The following is a 16,896-nucleotide window of genomic DNA, read 5'->3' on the forward strand; positions in this document are numbered from 1 at the left end:
AATGGAAAAAAAAAAAGTAAAACTTGTTTAAATTCTTCACTCAAGGTAACAAAAATACAACACACTGCAGTTTGATTGAATTGGGGCCTTGGTGCTTAAAATGGCTGGCACCAGTGCCTAAACTTTAACTCTACAAAAATGTTGTCACGGTTCCAGAAACTGTCATTCAAACTGTCATCACCTCACACAGCCCTGTATGCATCCGCACTGCTGAAGGATTTGTGCCAGGTACTATTTTATTTTAAACAGAGAATCCCCCCCTCCACCCCCCTATGGGATTTCTAAATAAATAAAACACTGCCTACCATTATCCCCCCCCCAAAAAAATATCATCATCATCAACAACATTTACTTTCTGGATCGATATCTGGAAGGAGAAGGCTGAGGAGATGATCGGAGAACGTGTGAGACTGCGAACAGCCAGAGAAGCTGCTCTAGAGGTCCGTCAGATGCAGCTGGGCGGTCAATAAGCATCCGTCTCCTGAAGTAAAAACAGCCACGCAGTTAACCGGATTTGCACATCGGTAGTTCGTAGTTCATGTCGGTGTACTGCGTCGCTACTGGCTACTTGATCCGGTTCCTTCACGCCATAATGTAAAATGTGGTGTTTGGGAAATACCAAAACTGGTGGTTTTTTTTTTCTTTTTGAAATATATCTGTTGTTGTTTTATTTTTAATTTTTTCATTATAAGCTGCTGCCAGATTTTTTTCCCCGTGTCCTCATGCTCAGCTTCACTGAGACATATGCCCAAGGTGTGCGCCAGGTGTTTTGCCCGTTTTTTTTTTTTTTCTTTCGGCGAGACAAATGTAAAAAATGCCACACTCCTCCAAGAGCTTGTTAATGTAGCCTGTGCCTCCTCAGTCAGACTCCAAAAGTCAATTTTATGGCAGGATCCTGCTGTTGTGAGATACAGCATCTAGTTTACATTGACGGGGTAATTACAGTTTTTGCGCTTGGGAGAGTGGCACAAATTGGCGCTTTGGGGCGAAGGAGGTAGTTGGCACCAGGCCATGGACTACCTGTGAATGGCCAGGACATGAATGGGAAATCTTACGGACACACACACGCACACATGCATGCACGCACACACACACACACACACACACACACTCAGAAACATACACACACAATCCACACACTCACACACTCAGAAACATACACACATACATAGACAGACAGACAGACAGACACACACACGCACACATGCATGCACGCACACACACACACACAGACACACACTCAGAAACATACACACACAATCCACACACTCACACACTCACACACTCAGAAACATACACACGTACATAGGCAAACAGACAGACACACACACACCTGATTATAGGGCAATACTGCACTGCTAAAGTGGAGTCAGTCTGTGGAGCAGCGGTCCTGTGGAACACTGATCCAATGAGCCAGATTTCCCAGATGTTCCTGGTCCGGTGAGCAAGCTGGGAATGAGTGACTACAGACCTGAGGTGAGCAGTGAGCACCTTTCCCACCGCTAGGTCACAGGGCCTTAGGATATGAGAAGGCGTACGCCCCCCCCCCTCCCCTTTTTTCTCGGTCAGGTCACCGTGGCTACCATTCCCAAAGGGATCGTCTCATAAGGTCTCCCCAATTAGGCCGTCGCGCTCCCGCCAGTAGCAGTGTGCTAACAGATTTGTCACCGAGGGCAGAATGTCCGTTGGAAACCCCAGGCTACGGAAAGACCCGGAGTGAGAGGGAGAGAGAGAGAGAGAGAGCTCAAATCCAGTTCCAGCTTATTACCAGTGGAATTTCCTCTCAGCTGATTGAAGTTCCGGCATATTGCTGCCACATTCCTCCCCACAAAAGAGCTGAAAAGTTTTAATATTTCTCGAGAAAAGGAGTGGGTGGACCGGAGGGCATGGGGGACTCAAAGGAACTGCGTTTTTATTTTTTTTTACAGCGGTGACACAGCTGCAGTCAGATTTAAAAAAAAAAAAGACCTTTGGTGTAATTTTCCAATGCTTGACATTAAAAGTGTGTATTAATAGTGTATGAATGCACCTGCCAGCAGTGCAATCTATGCCACCTCATCAGGGTGTGGCTGTGATTAATGCAGTGATCATTATTAAGTTGCCAGGCCCATTGTTCCCTTGTTACTGTAGGTCAGGTTTTTTAAGTACAGAACACTTTTTTTTAATTTTAATTTCACCTCTGTTTCCTCCAAGCTGCCCAGACAGGGTGTGCTCTCCCCCCCCCCTTATCCATTGTTTGTTGCAGTGGCTCTGGAACAGACAAGAGCTCACGTTCACACCAAATCTCAATCTGCTCATTCTGCACTTTTTCCGTCTGACGTGCGGCGCTGCTCTCCGGTGGTGCCTGCCTCTTGTTGCCGTGGTGCCCATCTCTTGTTGCTGTTCCTCCACGGATCTCTTGATGCTTTCTTCCCCGTTGTGGTTTTAAGGACACGGCGTATCAAAACAGCTGCTGGAACACTACGTTTATTATTACTGGTCATTTTTCACTGTCTGGCCCGGGAGATCCAATGCTGGATGTCTTTCTGCAGAAAATCTCTGACTTGCCAGAAATGTAATTGCAGTCCGTAATAATAGTAATTGCAGTTCACACACTGCTAATCTGATAGTACACTGTTAGTACAGTTAAACAATACTAAGAATCCCAGCCTGACATATTTCTGAATATCTCCGCACTGCAATGCTAACAAGTGTGCATTCATTTTTTGTTTTTGGCGATTAGTAACTGAGTAACTCTCTGTTCCAAAGTTATACCAGGACAGGGACCATCCAAAAAAAATAAAAATAAATCACCCATTCCTCCAGTATTTATCACAGTTATGATAACTCGTCAGAATTTTTAATAATCTTTAAAAAATGTGTTCAGTAATTATGGAAAAATATCAAAACACTTAAAATAAATCTAAATAATCACAGAATATGATTTATTAAAATAAAAATTGATAAAATTTTATCAGTTTAGAATCACTGTGGGGTTTATGCTGTATTTTTATAAGATACAAGAAACTATGATAAACTATATAAATTATGGGACTAAAAACAGCACAAAAAAGCAGCGATATATCATTCACTATATTTCACAATATCTCATTGAGTTGGGGGTATTAAACTGAACTATGTATTTCAAAGCTTTTCTATTAGTGTTTTATCCACAGAAATAATGGATGCAGTTGCTGCAGATCAAAACGCACGTATAACTTTACTATAAATTTTGAGCTTTTTTTAAAGAAAGCCGAGCAAATTATCATTATAATTTCTGGCAAAATCCAATATGTGCTCAGCGTTATAATCGATATTTATAATCAAGAGCGCAATGATTATACGTATTGACGTATAAATGTATGGGAAAATTAAAAAGGGTTAACTGAGCATCTGAAGCTATTTACCCCTTTCTTTGGCTGAATTAATGGAATCTCTTAATGTTTTACATAAAACATCCATCATGCAAAAAATCTATTGTTGCATTAACCCTGAAAGAACAATAATAATAAAGGCGCTATTATGGTGCATGGGCTTTCTTATCATAAATCTTTCTGTGGGGGGGGGGGGGGACAGGCAAACGGCTTAACTTTGTAGTCGCGGTGTTTGCAGGCCATGTGGATTTTCGAGAGATACAGTAACATTGATGTGGCGGTGAACAATGATCAGTGATAGTTGCCTGAGTGGGAACCTTTTGTTGTGTGAAATACAGTGAGCGGGGGGGAATGAATTGTTCCTCGCACCAGCACGGGGCCCCACAGCTCTCCCATTGACATAAAACAGTATTGTGTTCGATAGCCACTCAGCGCAATGCTGTAAATCACCAGCAAAGCATAAAACCGTGTCTCGGGGAAGATTTACCATTACACCACGGGTCCTTTTAAACAAATATTAAAATAAGGCAAAAACCAGGAGAGTGAAAGTCATTTAAGAGGTCATTGTCCTTCAGTGGGGAGTCAGCTACTGACAGCTGACAGGCTGCCTGAATTTACATTGGAATTAGCACTTGATTGATGACACAACTCGCAGAAACAGGTATTGTTTAGTAAGGAGATGTTGTGAGTGTGTGTGTTAGAGAGAGAGAGGTAGAGAGAGAGACAGAGTGTGTGTGTGTGTGAGAGAAAGAGAAAAAGAGACAGTGTGTGTGTGTGAGAGAGTGAGAGTGAAAGAGAGAGAGACAGAGTGTGTGTGTGAGAGAGTGAGAGTGAAAGAGAGAGAGAGACAGAGTGTGTGGAGAAGAGTGTGTGAGAGGTGAGAGTGAAAGAGAGGAGAGATGTGGTGTGTGGAGAGAGAGGAGTAGAGAGAGAGATGTGAGAGAGTGTGTGTGTGTGAGAGAGAGAGAGTGAGAGTGTGTGTGTGAGAGAAGTGTGTGAGAGGAGAGTGAGGTGTGTGTAGTGTGAGTGAGTGGGAGAGTGAGAGTGTGTGTGTGGTGTGAGAGAAGTAGTTCCTGGATTGTCTGAGGCATTATGTAAATTTAAAGGTGAGGAGGTTCAAACTGTGCTCATTCTCCACTTAGAGCAACGTCGAAAGACATTTAATGAATCAGTTCAAACGGTAGTGATTCAAAAAAACAAAGAAATGAAAAAAAAATGGAACAAACGATAAAACAGCATCCATATTTTCTATAATGCAAGCACAGAAGAGGTCGGATATGCTGTACATGGGTGTGGCTGCAGGAGATGTCCAGGGGTAGAAAGGGAGTGTGGGCGGTTGTTGGGGGCGGGGGGGCTGGGGGGTGGGGGCGGTGTATTTATGGGCGCCTTTACCCGAACCAGTAGGCTTGCCAATCTGATCCCGCAGGACGGGCGCACTGTGGGCCCTTCGCCAGCCCCTGGAAACGGCACAGAGATCCATCAGATGAAACGCAGAGCTGCCATCCAGAGAGGAGGGAGGGGAAGGCTATTACAGAAACGGGGTGTAAAAAAAAAAGAAAAGAAAAAAAAGAAAAGAAAGAAAAAAACCCTCTAAAACACAAAGCATTTTATTCGGCATAATCATTCTATTTGAACTTAACTGAGAAGAGCAACAAAACAAATAATTTTTTGGTAAAGAATACATGTATTTTAATGCCTTCAAGCAAAACTAATTAAAGACGACACCTCATTTGCATAAATAAGCATTATAATTTGCATGGAGGCACCGGGGGAATATGTTAAGAAAAGAAAGCAATATTTTGCAGTCTGCTAATTTCATTTTATTTAGGATTTAAGCTTAATAAAGATTCATTTTGGTGGCAAAGAAAATAATCAAAGAGGAAATTTGAACTATCTCCAAAGATGCAGCAGCCCTCATTCAAAGAGCCCATTCAGAGATGCTGGAATGCTCCTAATCAGGAGTGGCACTTCCTGGCTCGCCTCCAACGCCAACTCCTTGAAAGGTAAAATTTTAGAGCCCAATTTATTAGTATGCAGTTCTGGCGTTGGTGAGAGAATTAATGGCGGTGACTGATAATGACTGTAATCGTGGCACAAATGGGGTGTTGAAATAGCAAACAACGGGCACAAGGCATGTAATGGGGGTTTTATTAATTGCCAAAGCTCTGGCGTGTGCCCCCTCCAGGATTTACTGTGGAGGTGCCGGCCGGTCGGCGAGGGGGGGTCACCCGGTCTAAATCCGGGAACGAAGGGGTCGGGACAGAGGCTGAGGGGGGGGGGGGTGCAGGGGCAGGGGGGGCGTCAGGGCTGGAGGGGCCCGACAGAGCACTCACCCAAAACAGCTCCATAAGGGAGGGGGGGGGGTGTGAGTGGGCGTGCTGGCAGTCACGCGTACTGAAGATGAGGAGGTTGGGGAGCCTCTTTGGCCTCCTCATTCGCAGCACGCACGTGCCCTTTCTCAAGGCAAGCAAAGACCAAACGGCCAAAGCCGGGCTGTGCTTTCTGAAGCTCACTTCCTGGTCTTGTTGAGAGACGTTGCTCGTTAATGCCACTGCGGTTGGCTCCAGTACGGTACGGAACAGTACAGGTGTTTCAGCCGCCGGTTCCAATGTTAGTCAATGGAAACAATACAGTCAAAATACAAAGTCAATAATTTTTTTCCCCACAAGGAAATGTAGTCGCAATACACGTTTTCTCTTCATCTAATGTCTCCCCGCGTGCCGATGCCGTGATCTGGACGGTTTGCTGTAATATTTGCTGAGATGTGTCCGGGATTTTCACTCTGTGTGTGTACATTCAGGGAACTGGGGACTTTTCGCAAACCTTTCTTTCACCCAGAGTTAAAGGTTGCTGCATTTATTGTTTGCCTTTCTACAGCGTCAAGCCAATTTTGTGTTTATCCTTGTGAGATATAAATTCATCCATTCGTTGTGTACAGGAAAGTCCTTAAATATTGACTTTGGCAAGTCTTTTTTTATAGAAACATCAAGTGCATTCTCCTTTTCTGGGCTTCCAATGGATTTTGTGTGGAGTTATCACAGTCCCATGGTCGAGTGTAAAAAAAATAAATAAAATAAAATAAAAATAGATGATCAGCAAACTGCAGTCAACAAAGCAACACCAGTGTCTTTGCTCTTATTTTAAAATAACACCATTATTAAGGACAACAGCCTTTAGGTATTTCAGTCTCTCTAGGGCTTCAGAAAAGTCCTGTATAATCATTTCAGAATGGTAGACAGGCCAACTGATATGCTGACAACCATCATGGAATATTTAAACCTCATAACCCCTGACTGAAGCAACCATCATAGAACATTTAAACCTCATAAACCCCTGACTGAAGCAACCATCATAGAACATTTAAATCTCATAAACCCCTGACTGAAGCAACCATCATAGAACATTTAAATCTCATAAACCCCTGACTGAAGCAACCATCATAGAACATTTAAATCTCATAAACCCCTGACTGAAGACTGAAGCAACCATCATAGAACATTTAAATCTCATAAACCCCTGACTGAAGCAACCATCATAGAACATTTAAATCTCATAACCCCTGACTGAAGCAACCATCATAGAACATTTAAATCTCATAAACCCCTGACTGAAGCAACCATCATAGAACATTTAAATCTTATAACCCCTGACTGAAGCAACCATCATAGAACATTTAAATCTCATAAACCCCTGACTGAAGCAACCATCATAGAACATTTAAAACTCATAACCCCTGACTGAAGCAACCATCATAGAACATTTAAATCTCATAAACCCCTGACTGAAGCAACCATCATAGAACATTTAAATCTCATAAACCCCTGACTGAAGCAACCATCATAGAACATTTAAACCTCATAAGCGCTGTCTGAAGACTGAAGCAACCATCATAGAACATTTAAATCTTATAAACCCCTGACTGAAGCAACCATCATAGAACATTTAAATCTCATAAACCCCTGACTGAAGCAACCATCATAGAACATTTAAATCTCATAAACCCCTGACTGAAGCAACCATCATAGAACATTTAAATCTCATAAACCCCTGACTGAAGCAACCATCATAGAACATTTAAATCTCATAAACCCCTGACTGAAGCAACCATCATAGAACATTTAAATCTCATAAACCCCTGACTGAAGCAACCATCATAGAACATTTAAATCTCATAAACCCCTGACTGAAGCAACCATCATAGAACATTTAAATCTCATAAACCCCTGACTGAAGCAACCATCATAGAACATTTAAATCTCATAACCCCTGACTGAAGCAACCATCATAGAACATTTAAATCTCATAACCCCTGAATGAAGACTGAAGCAACCATCATAGAACATTTAAACCTCATAACCGCTGTCTGAAGCAAAAAGGTTTTTGTTGTGCTTCGTCGTGTGCTTTGCCACAACTGCTTTTCCCCGACAAACCAAAAACCAGAAAAAAAGGAAGCCTCGGATTTTCGCACGCGACGCGAACCGAGCGGGGCTTCCGGGCGGTGAATTTACGGAGCGATGGCGGCGTGGCTGCGCGGCGGCGCGGCGATGAAGACGTCTCGGGAAGCGATGACAAACTGCGCGGAGGTGTGCGGTTAAAATGACCCCCCTGTGTTTGCTATTGTTTCGCGGTAATGAGACCTGCCACCGTCAGGTGTTAAAGGAGCCATTCACACGTCAGCTCATTGACAAGAGAAGGTTGATTAAAAATCCTCTTAACTGCCCACTGCATCCCTAATGGACGGTGGACCTTAAAACTGAAAGAAACAATTAGAGTTTTACTGCTTTGTGGGCTCTGCAGATTTATATAAATCATGCCACGGGTGTAAATTTTACAATAAAGGAGAGAGCTGCATACATAATCAACAAGTCCGCGCCCCGCCCGCACCCCATTTACATACTGACTTTTATTTATTTTTTTAACCGTCTTGCTTCCTCCTTCCAACTGTTTTTGAATGATTATACTTTTTTTTTCTTTTTTTTTTTTTTTGCTGGTTTTTTTTTTCTGGCTTGAATTGAGAAGCCTTCCATCCATTAATTACTTGTTAAGGATCCTTATTTTTTTATTATTATTTTTTTTTTTTACTCGCTTGCAGGTTACTTTCACAATAAAGAGAGCACCCATGATGTTTGTTTTAAGTATTTCTTAATTTGTTTTTCTTAATCTTCTCCGGTAGATAGAGGTTGAATGGTGCCTGATGGGGAACGAGCAATTAATATTTCATTTCAAATCTAATGCTTTATGCTGTCAAAGGGCTCAATTATCTCAGACCTTTATCATTAGGTAGTTTCTGTTGTGAACATTTTCTCTTCTGAGCTATGAGCTGGTGGTTGAAACAAAAAAAACAAACAAAAAAAAAAAAACAGGAAGATTGAAAAGAGGAACTTATTGGAAATTGCTTGCGGTGTTAAACAAAAAATTAACCGATTAAAAAAAAAAAAATAAATACTGCAAACTTGTTCTCTCTCTAACGTATGTATACAGGCGTAAAAAGCTAGGGAGCAGCTGGGTTTTATTTCAGAGGAGAATAGAAACAATAGTAGGAAACCTTTGAAATCATCGGTGGATAAAAGGAAGCAGGATCGCATTACATCTGAAGAGAAATTGAAGTTTGATCACATCACGGGTCTGATGATGCCATCCAGCAGGAAAATCAGCCGTGCCCCCCACCGTTTTTACAAAAGGTACACTAAAGGTAATCTAGAAATGTGTGATGAGGGACGTGGCACAGACCAGCTGAAAAGTCTACTGTAATCACAATTTGGGCTGATTCTTTCCCCCCTTTGTGACTGAGTAGCAATGATCTATGGGCTCCACGATGCTGAAATATGTACGTTTTCGGTATGCCCCTTACCGCGTGAGAATGGCATGTTAACTCATGCCCCGTAGCATGTGATATCATGCGGGATATCATGTAGCGACGTAGGAGTGTTATGACAGGAGTGTTGTAGATTATGAAATTCTTCTTACATCCCAAGGCAGATTGACTACAACAAGCCATAGTGTATTTAACTTCTTGTTTTTTTTTCCTTTTGTTAAAAAAAGTATGATCGTGTGCTTGCTAACATTTTAAAATAAGTCTTCGTGAGGTTTTGAAAAAATATCAAAGTGCCCTTTTTTGGTGGATATATCGCACTATTTCTTCCCTCTTGTTTCTTCATGGTCAGAGTGCAGTGTGGCGTGTTTCAACGCATGGTGAAACACATTTCCCACCTTTCTCTTTCGTCTCCACCAATAAATAAATAAAATTCTGGTACTGTAGCTCTCAAACTAGCCCAATTTCTCTCTCTCTCTCTCTCTCTGTGGCTCTTGTTTGCTTCAAAAAGGGCTTGAAATTGAGCTGAAGAATGGAGAGATAAAAAGACCCCCAAACTACAAAGAGAGGACCAGAAAAAGGCCTTGTGCGCGCACCCTTCAAATGATCCATGGGCCAGTCTGACTCTGTTCAGTAAATACAGCACCCGGTTAACTACCAACGTCAGGGCTGATCCAGTCATTTGAAGCCTTTAAGGCTGTATTGTAAAGGGAATTACACAGTAAAGTTGGAGCAGTTTTGAGTAATTTCTCGCTTTTTTAATGCTAAAAAGGCAACAGATGAGCCACCATTTAGGGAAAGACTTGGGCCAGCGGTTTGTGGTCTGGTCATGTTCGATTAAAGCCATCTAGTTCTGCTCTGTTCAATGTCACAACGGTGTCTGGCGGATTTGGATGAGATTCTGTCAAAAAGATATATTAGAATATACATATATATGCAGTTATATATGTGTGTATAGCCTATGGATGAATGTATGTGTGTGTGTATATGCATACATTTTTTTAAATATGTCATGGACACGCCCAGTAGACATGCCTCATCAACATGTGGGAGGACTGTGTTGACACCTCCCCCTTTGTCCCAGTTTGCCTGTTGACTGTGAAGAAGACGCAAAGTCAAAACATCGGTCTAATCTGAAATAAATGTGCTTTATTTTGCACGAGTAATCCAGTGTGTACTTTAGGGAGTCTCTCTGAAGAGCCAGGGTATATATATATTTTGTTATATGCATACTGTCCCATACGGGGCTTTGACTGTTGCGTGCAATGATAGTCTCCATTTCATGGATATATTAAAATGTTGCTTTCATTTTAGGTTGGAATAACTGGTTCTCCACTTCCTAAAGTGAAGAACCAGTTATTCCAACATTTTGTCTGTAAAATCAACAGTTCATCTTTTTGTCGTTTTTGAAAAAAGATCCCAATCCAGATACAGTACTATTCTGTAGAATTATCTTGTCAGTTTGGTTTTGGGTTAGTGTGCCACTGCATTTATAAGATTGAAACTATTGGTTGGATTATTTTCAATGTTCCAGGGTAGTATTACAATTATGCCACACACTGACTGACTGATTGACTGTCCGGGTAAAGCTTATAGAACTGTCATGCAGAAGCCCCCTGTGTTATGAAAGATCAATGGTTGAGTCACAGGATCACAAAATGGTTTCCTGTAAGTTCCATAGATACGCACGGATGGACAGCCAGATATGACAGACCCTGTCACTGAAGTGTTGCTGGGTGTCTTTATATGTGTTCAAAATAACTTTTTTTTGTTTTGTTTTGTTTATTTGTCACGCAAATGCTTTTGAAGAGACTCTTGTCATGAGTTTACAGAGCTGCTTTGTGACAAAAAGCAGTTTGGGAAAGTACAGTATGACACACTGTATCGAGGCGTGCGGTTAAAAAAAAAAGCACATTCTTACCCTCATTCTGTAGCTGAGGACCCAGTTGTATATCTCGTCTGAAAGGATAGGTCTTGTCTCAACATCCAATCAGGAGCCAGCGATGGCAGGCATGTCAGCGAGGCTTGCTGATGTAACATTTAGACACAGATTAAACAAAAGGGAATGGGTTTGTTCTCATGGAGACAGGGGCATGTGAGGTAGACACACGCCCTTTTTCTTATTTAATATGCCATTCCATTGTTTTTGGCAAATACCACCCCAGCCCCAGAAAAGAGGCAGTTTCTGGATAAACAGGCTGTTGAACTTTAATCAGACATTCGCTCTCTCAATGCATTCTTTCTCTCTAACCCTGCAGGTCCTTTCTCAGAAAGCAGGGAGCAGGAAACTCTGCCTCTAAATACCTTTCCTTCAGGTAAACCCACGTAAAATGAACACTCTGGTGCAGAAATATAACATGAGTGAACTGCGTTCAGTGCATAATGCATTATGTGCACAGACCTACTTGGGGAAAATATTTTTGTATCAGGGTGCGGTGTGAACGAACTTTTTCCATTCTCGTCATATTTTTCACCTATTGGTTAAAGGCGCAGATCAAATAAATTTCTCTCTCATCCTGCATGTAACACCATTTCAGCGATGAAGGCAGTGTGCCTAAATATTTGAGTCTTCGGCCTTAAATCAAATGGAGAAGCACTGAGTGCAGAAGCGCTTTCATCAACGCGGCTATCTTTGTTCCCACTTCACAAGAGAGCGCTTCCTTCGTCGTTGGTGGCACTGCACATGGACCGAAGCTGTGCTATCAGTCCACGGCCTCTCCACTCCCCCCCCCACACTCTCCCCCGCCCCACCCCCCCCATCCAGCTAAACCACACCCCCTCCAGCTCTGTCTCTGGAGGCCCCCGTTCCGCCAAGTTCAGCTCCCAGAGCAGAGTGCCTGGGTCACCCGCCCCCAGTCCCACTCGGCCTATCACGTCCTGTCCCTGAGAGTGATTGACAGTCTCCCCGGAGTGCAGGTGTACGGTGATATTCCTCTTGCCTGGCTGCCATTGGCCGGTTACGAGCGCGACCTCTGACCCGCGTCTTTTAGCGGCGGCGGCGGCATCTCGACCGACCCGCGCGCGCGGGACTCCCCTCTCCTCTCCCGCGTAAAAAACTCGGCGGGAATACGCGGCGGCGGGTGCAGGGCGGCGAGGTCGTCGCTGCTCACGATCTCGTTCGTCCGTTCGTGTACGACACACGGCCCTGTCGGAGCAGTGTGTGGAGAAAACGAAGGCACTTCCTTGAGGACTGCGTGGCTTGATTCCGGTTTGCCTGAAGTGGGCTGCAGACATAGACCTCTATGGGAAGAGGGAGAGAGAGAGAGAGAGAGGGAGAGGGAGGGGAAGAAATAGAGAGAGAGAGAGAGAGAGAGATGGTATGACACCAACTTGTGCCTGACTTCACTTTATTGACACAATGTTGTCAATTCATTACACTGAAATATAAGCAAAAATAAATAATATAAAAAACAACCAAACAGTCCTATCAATACATACAGTAACAAACCGAGAGAGAGAGAGAGGGAGGGGGGGAGGGAGAGAGAGAGAGCAAGCCAGGTTGTGGTTAGAGGCAGATGTCAGGAAGTATTTCTTTCCTCCAAGATAAAAAACTACTTTCTGGAACTTTTTTTGTTGTTTATCTCCATGAAAGTACCTGTTAGTTGGGTGTGTACATTTTTGCACTTTGTGAGATCACCCTTGAAAAATGTAATGAAAAACATTTTCATGTCATGACACATCAAAACATGCTTTTACAATATGATCAGAATTTTTCATCGAAGTATGCCGTTTCTAAACACGCAAAGAATGTTCCTTTCTGCTTTTGTTTGTTTCTCGCTCTCTTTGGAAAGCCTAACGAAACAAAGCAGAGTTAACTGACATGCGTCAAAAACATTCTTTCTAAACACGACATGACTTCTGAGGTTTCATCTCATTCAGTGTGGATATGGATTATGTTGTATCAATGCAAATGTTTTCTTGCATTCAGGGATATCACATGTCTAAGTGGATGAATATGTATTATCAGTATATTACCTGCATTTTTTAAATAAGCAGGCACAAATATAGTGAAAGATAAATATTTTATCCAAATTGTTGAATGTGCACCCCCCCCCTCCCTTTACCCCCATCTCCAAAATGTAAAGTGTCAGAAGAAGGTTCTTTGCAAAATATATTAGCACGGCTTATTTAATGGGAGGTAGTGGGACTGAATGGAGACTCTGAAGACCTGCCTTTAAAGAAGAAAGATCTCAGTATGAATATTGAAAAGGAAAAAAAAAAGGTTGAAAAGTTGCTCATTGAAACTCGCATGGTTGTCAGAGACCCGTCTCTCGGTTCCGCGGAGTAGCTCGAACTGAGAGTATCTCCATTCCGTGGTCCTGCCGCTTCCTGTGGGCACAGGAAGTGGCCCGAACCGAGCATAGTCCTCGCCTCTGGCCGCGTCTTAACCCCAGATTACTGGATTAAGGCTCGGGCACGTGGACGACGTGCCGGCTGTCTCCCGCAGCTCTGTCCTCGCGCTGCTGGTCCAGCCCCTGCACTCAAAGCACATTTGCCTACACGTGGTGCAAATATGAGACCCTTCATTAATTAAAACACACAGTTAATAATTGTGCGTTTTTTTTCTCTCTGCAAGAACCACAACGAGGGCAACAAAATATTGTGCAGCTTGCCTGACTTACTGAAAGGTTTTGTGTATGACTTTAAGACTTTATCGTGCACGGCCGAGTGCAGTGATGTGTGAAATGGTGTAGCGGACTGTGTGGTCGCTGTCGTTGTTTGTTTGTTTGTTTGTTTCTCCTTGTTTGTGTGTGTGGCTGCATTTAGCAGCTCTGGCTTGTCCGGATGCCTGCTTTTTTTTTACTCACCTGTAACTCGGAGACCAAGTGTGTATATATTGTATTTTTTGTTTTACCTCAAATGTTTTTTTAAATTCGGTATTTAAATTGAAACTTGTTTTCCCTGTCTTATTTATATACCTTTATACTGTTTCCATTAAGAGTGTTTTTGAGTCAGTGCTGCTTCACTAAAGCCAGGTATAATGGAACTGAAGCCACACAAGAAGCAGACATAAAGCAGAAATAAAAATAAAAATAATGTTTTTGTGCACATTAAGGTTAAATATTTTCCCTGGCTTGCGAGGCTTTCTGTGCACATGTTGATGCTTCAAAAATACGCGCAACAAAATGCACGCAACAAAATGTACACAACAAAATGTACGCAACAAAATGTACGCAACAAAATGTACGCAACAAAATGTACGCAACAAAATGTACGCAACAAAATGTACGCAACAAAATGTACGCAACAAAATGTACGCAACAAAATGCACGCAACAAAATGCACGCAACAAAATGTACGCAACAAAATGTACGCAACAAAATGCACGCAACAAATTTAACTCAGGACAACGGCGAGCCATATTACCATTCTTCAGAACTCCTTCCTTTTCTAATTCCCCCTTTAAATCTTTAATCTTCCATAACGTGCGAGCACAGCGCACTGTTAAGGTTTTAAAGCCATAATATAAACCACAGAGTGCTGTTCTGAGCGCACCCCCTGCACGAGATAAATAGAATATAATCAAAATGACTGGCAGTGGTGTTTGTTTTTAATGCGGTGTAATATTATTTGTTTGTTAGCACCCGTCTTGATTTATTTGCGCTACACAGTTGCGGCGCCAAGATATTACCTCGTTCGTGGAACCTGACCATCCCTATTGATTATTGTCCTCATTTTTTCTGATAAGCATCATCACATACCAAATACGAGCGATATTAATACATTCCCTTTATCATAATATCGCCCTCTGCTCAGTGGGTTTGATTGCACTGTGAAATTTTTTGTTATGCCACTGGTTAAGATCTAAAACGTTATGCTCTCCTGTGTAAAATACATATTTTAAATGGCGATTCCACGAAGATCTTTCTCCTCAGCTCTCTCCCAGCTTATGTAATATAAAGTGTGACCACGTGTGAGTGGAACACTTCTTTGTATAATATTTGTTCAGTCCACCTCATTAGGGATATAACAGAGAGCTTAATTAGTAGTAGTAATAATTATTTTAGTTATTATGTCTTCAGTTTATTCATTGATTGCATTTTAAAGAGAAAGTCATTAGGGTTCGAATGTAGTTAATTTTAGTTTCTAAATAGTGATCATCTTTACACAAAGGCATTTTACTATACATTTAACCAGGGGCATACTTAGGAATTCTGGGCCCCTGAAAGAATATTGGTCTGCTCCCCCACCCTCTCCCCCCCCCCTCTATTTTTAATAAAACAATTTGATTTTTTAAAATTTTTTATAGCTGTGGGCCCCCCCAAGCTGTGGGTCCCTAGGATCATCACCATCTTTCACCCCAATAGCGAAGGCCCGGCACTGAACCGTGTCATAGCCCGTGCTGCGGCGTAGCTTTGCCTAGGGGACGATGATCGCGCCGCGATTTCTGTGATCACGGGATTGCAACAGTTGTTTTTTTTGGGCACATGACAATTTTTTTTTGATTAATTCAAATTTAGGAGGCAGACTTGTGAATATGGATTAGATTAAATGATGCTGCTGGGGACCTTTTGGATGGGGAGGTCTCTCGAACCCAGAACCCCCCCAAGCAAGAGCATTCTAATTACTGACTGGGAACCTTTGCCTGTCAGCAGACTCACATCTTTATCTCGGTGTCAGAACGCTCGCTGCTCACCCATTGTAAACTCCGCTACATCTGTATTTAGGCATTTAGTGCAGTCTTATCAGGACCCACGTACAGAGCTTACGTGTTACAGTCTATTTGTACAGCTGGATAATATTTGCTGAAGCAATTCGTTGTTGCGCACCTCGCTCAGGGGTACAACGGCATCGCCCCACCTGGGAATCGAACCCACAACTTTTAGCGTTACAAGGCGCTTTGGTGGATTTGAGTGGATACGTGGTAGATAACAATATGAAGGACGAATTCGAAGTCTTTCGTTTTATACATACTTTTTATTGCGTGCATTTCTATTGTAGCATACAGTATGTAATGACGGAAGTCATTTCTTAGTTTTTGACCTGCAGTCTGCTGGTTCAGCAAAATGCAAAGCACAAATTTTTGGGGGTCCCGGGATTCAGAGAACGTTTTATATTCGCAGTTCTCTTATTATTTCCACACAGATCCCTGCCTTTGGCGGTCCCCCAAATTAGTGACTAATGTAATCGCGTCTGTTTCTGTACTTGCATTCGTCAGACGCGAGTGGAAATTCAAATGGAAACGAACGTCGATTTGTATCTCCAGGTCTGAACGCACGGCGTCTGGGTCTGATCACGTCCCTGCTTTGGCCTGGCCTTCCCGTGAACGCCCCGGTTAGAGTCCGCGTTCGGTCCAGCCTCCCAGGCCGCAGAGGCGGAGTCTGAGAGAGCATCGCGTGTGCAGGAACGCAGGGACATCAGAGGCGGACGGTGTTGTTATAAGCAGAGGCTGAAGAGGCTGGTCCCGGCAGACAGTATGGCCACGGCGTCAGTTGGTTTAAGCCTAAAGTACAAAGGGGGGGGGGGGGTTACTGAGCATGCTGAGCAGTGGTAATGCAGACTTTTCACAGGGAGTGAGGGAGGGAGGGAGGGAGAGAGGGAGAGAGAGAGAGAGAGAGAGACAGGGACACAGACAGAGGCTGGGACATAGACAGGGTCAGGGACACAGATAGAGACAGGGACACAGACAGAGACTGGGATAGAGACAGGGACAGGGACACAGAAAGGGACAGGGACACAGACAGAGACTGGGACATAGACAGGGTCAGGGACACAGACAGAGACTGGGAC

General features: G+C 43.0%; 1 protein-coding gene across 2 annotated transcripts in view; it reads left to right on the forward strand.

Moving 5' to 3' along the window:
• The window catches only part of casz1 (castor zinc finger 1), a 253,326-nt gene that overhangs the window by 38,989 nt on the left and 197,441 nt on the right, over window positions 1–16,896 (forward strand). The gene's annotated exons all lie outside the window — the stretch shown is intronic.

The sequence above is a fragment of the Anguilla rostrata genome, chromosome 11 (genome assembly GCF_018555375.3).
Source record: "Anguilla rostrata isolate EN2019 chromosome 11, ASM1855537v3, whole genome shotgun sequence".
NCBI lineage: Eukaryota > Metazoa > Chordata > Actinopteri > Anguilliformes > Anguillidae > Anguilla > Anguilla rostrata.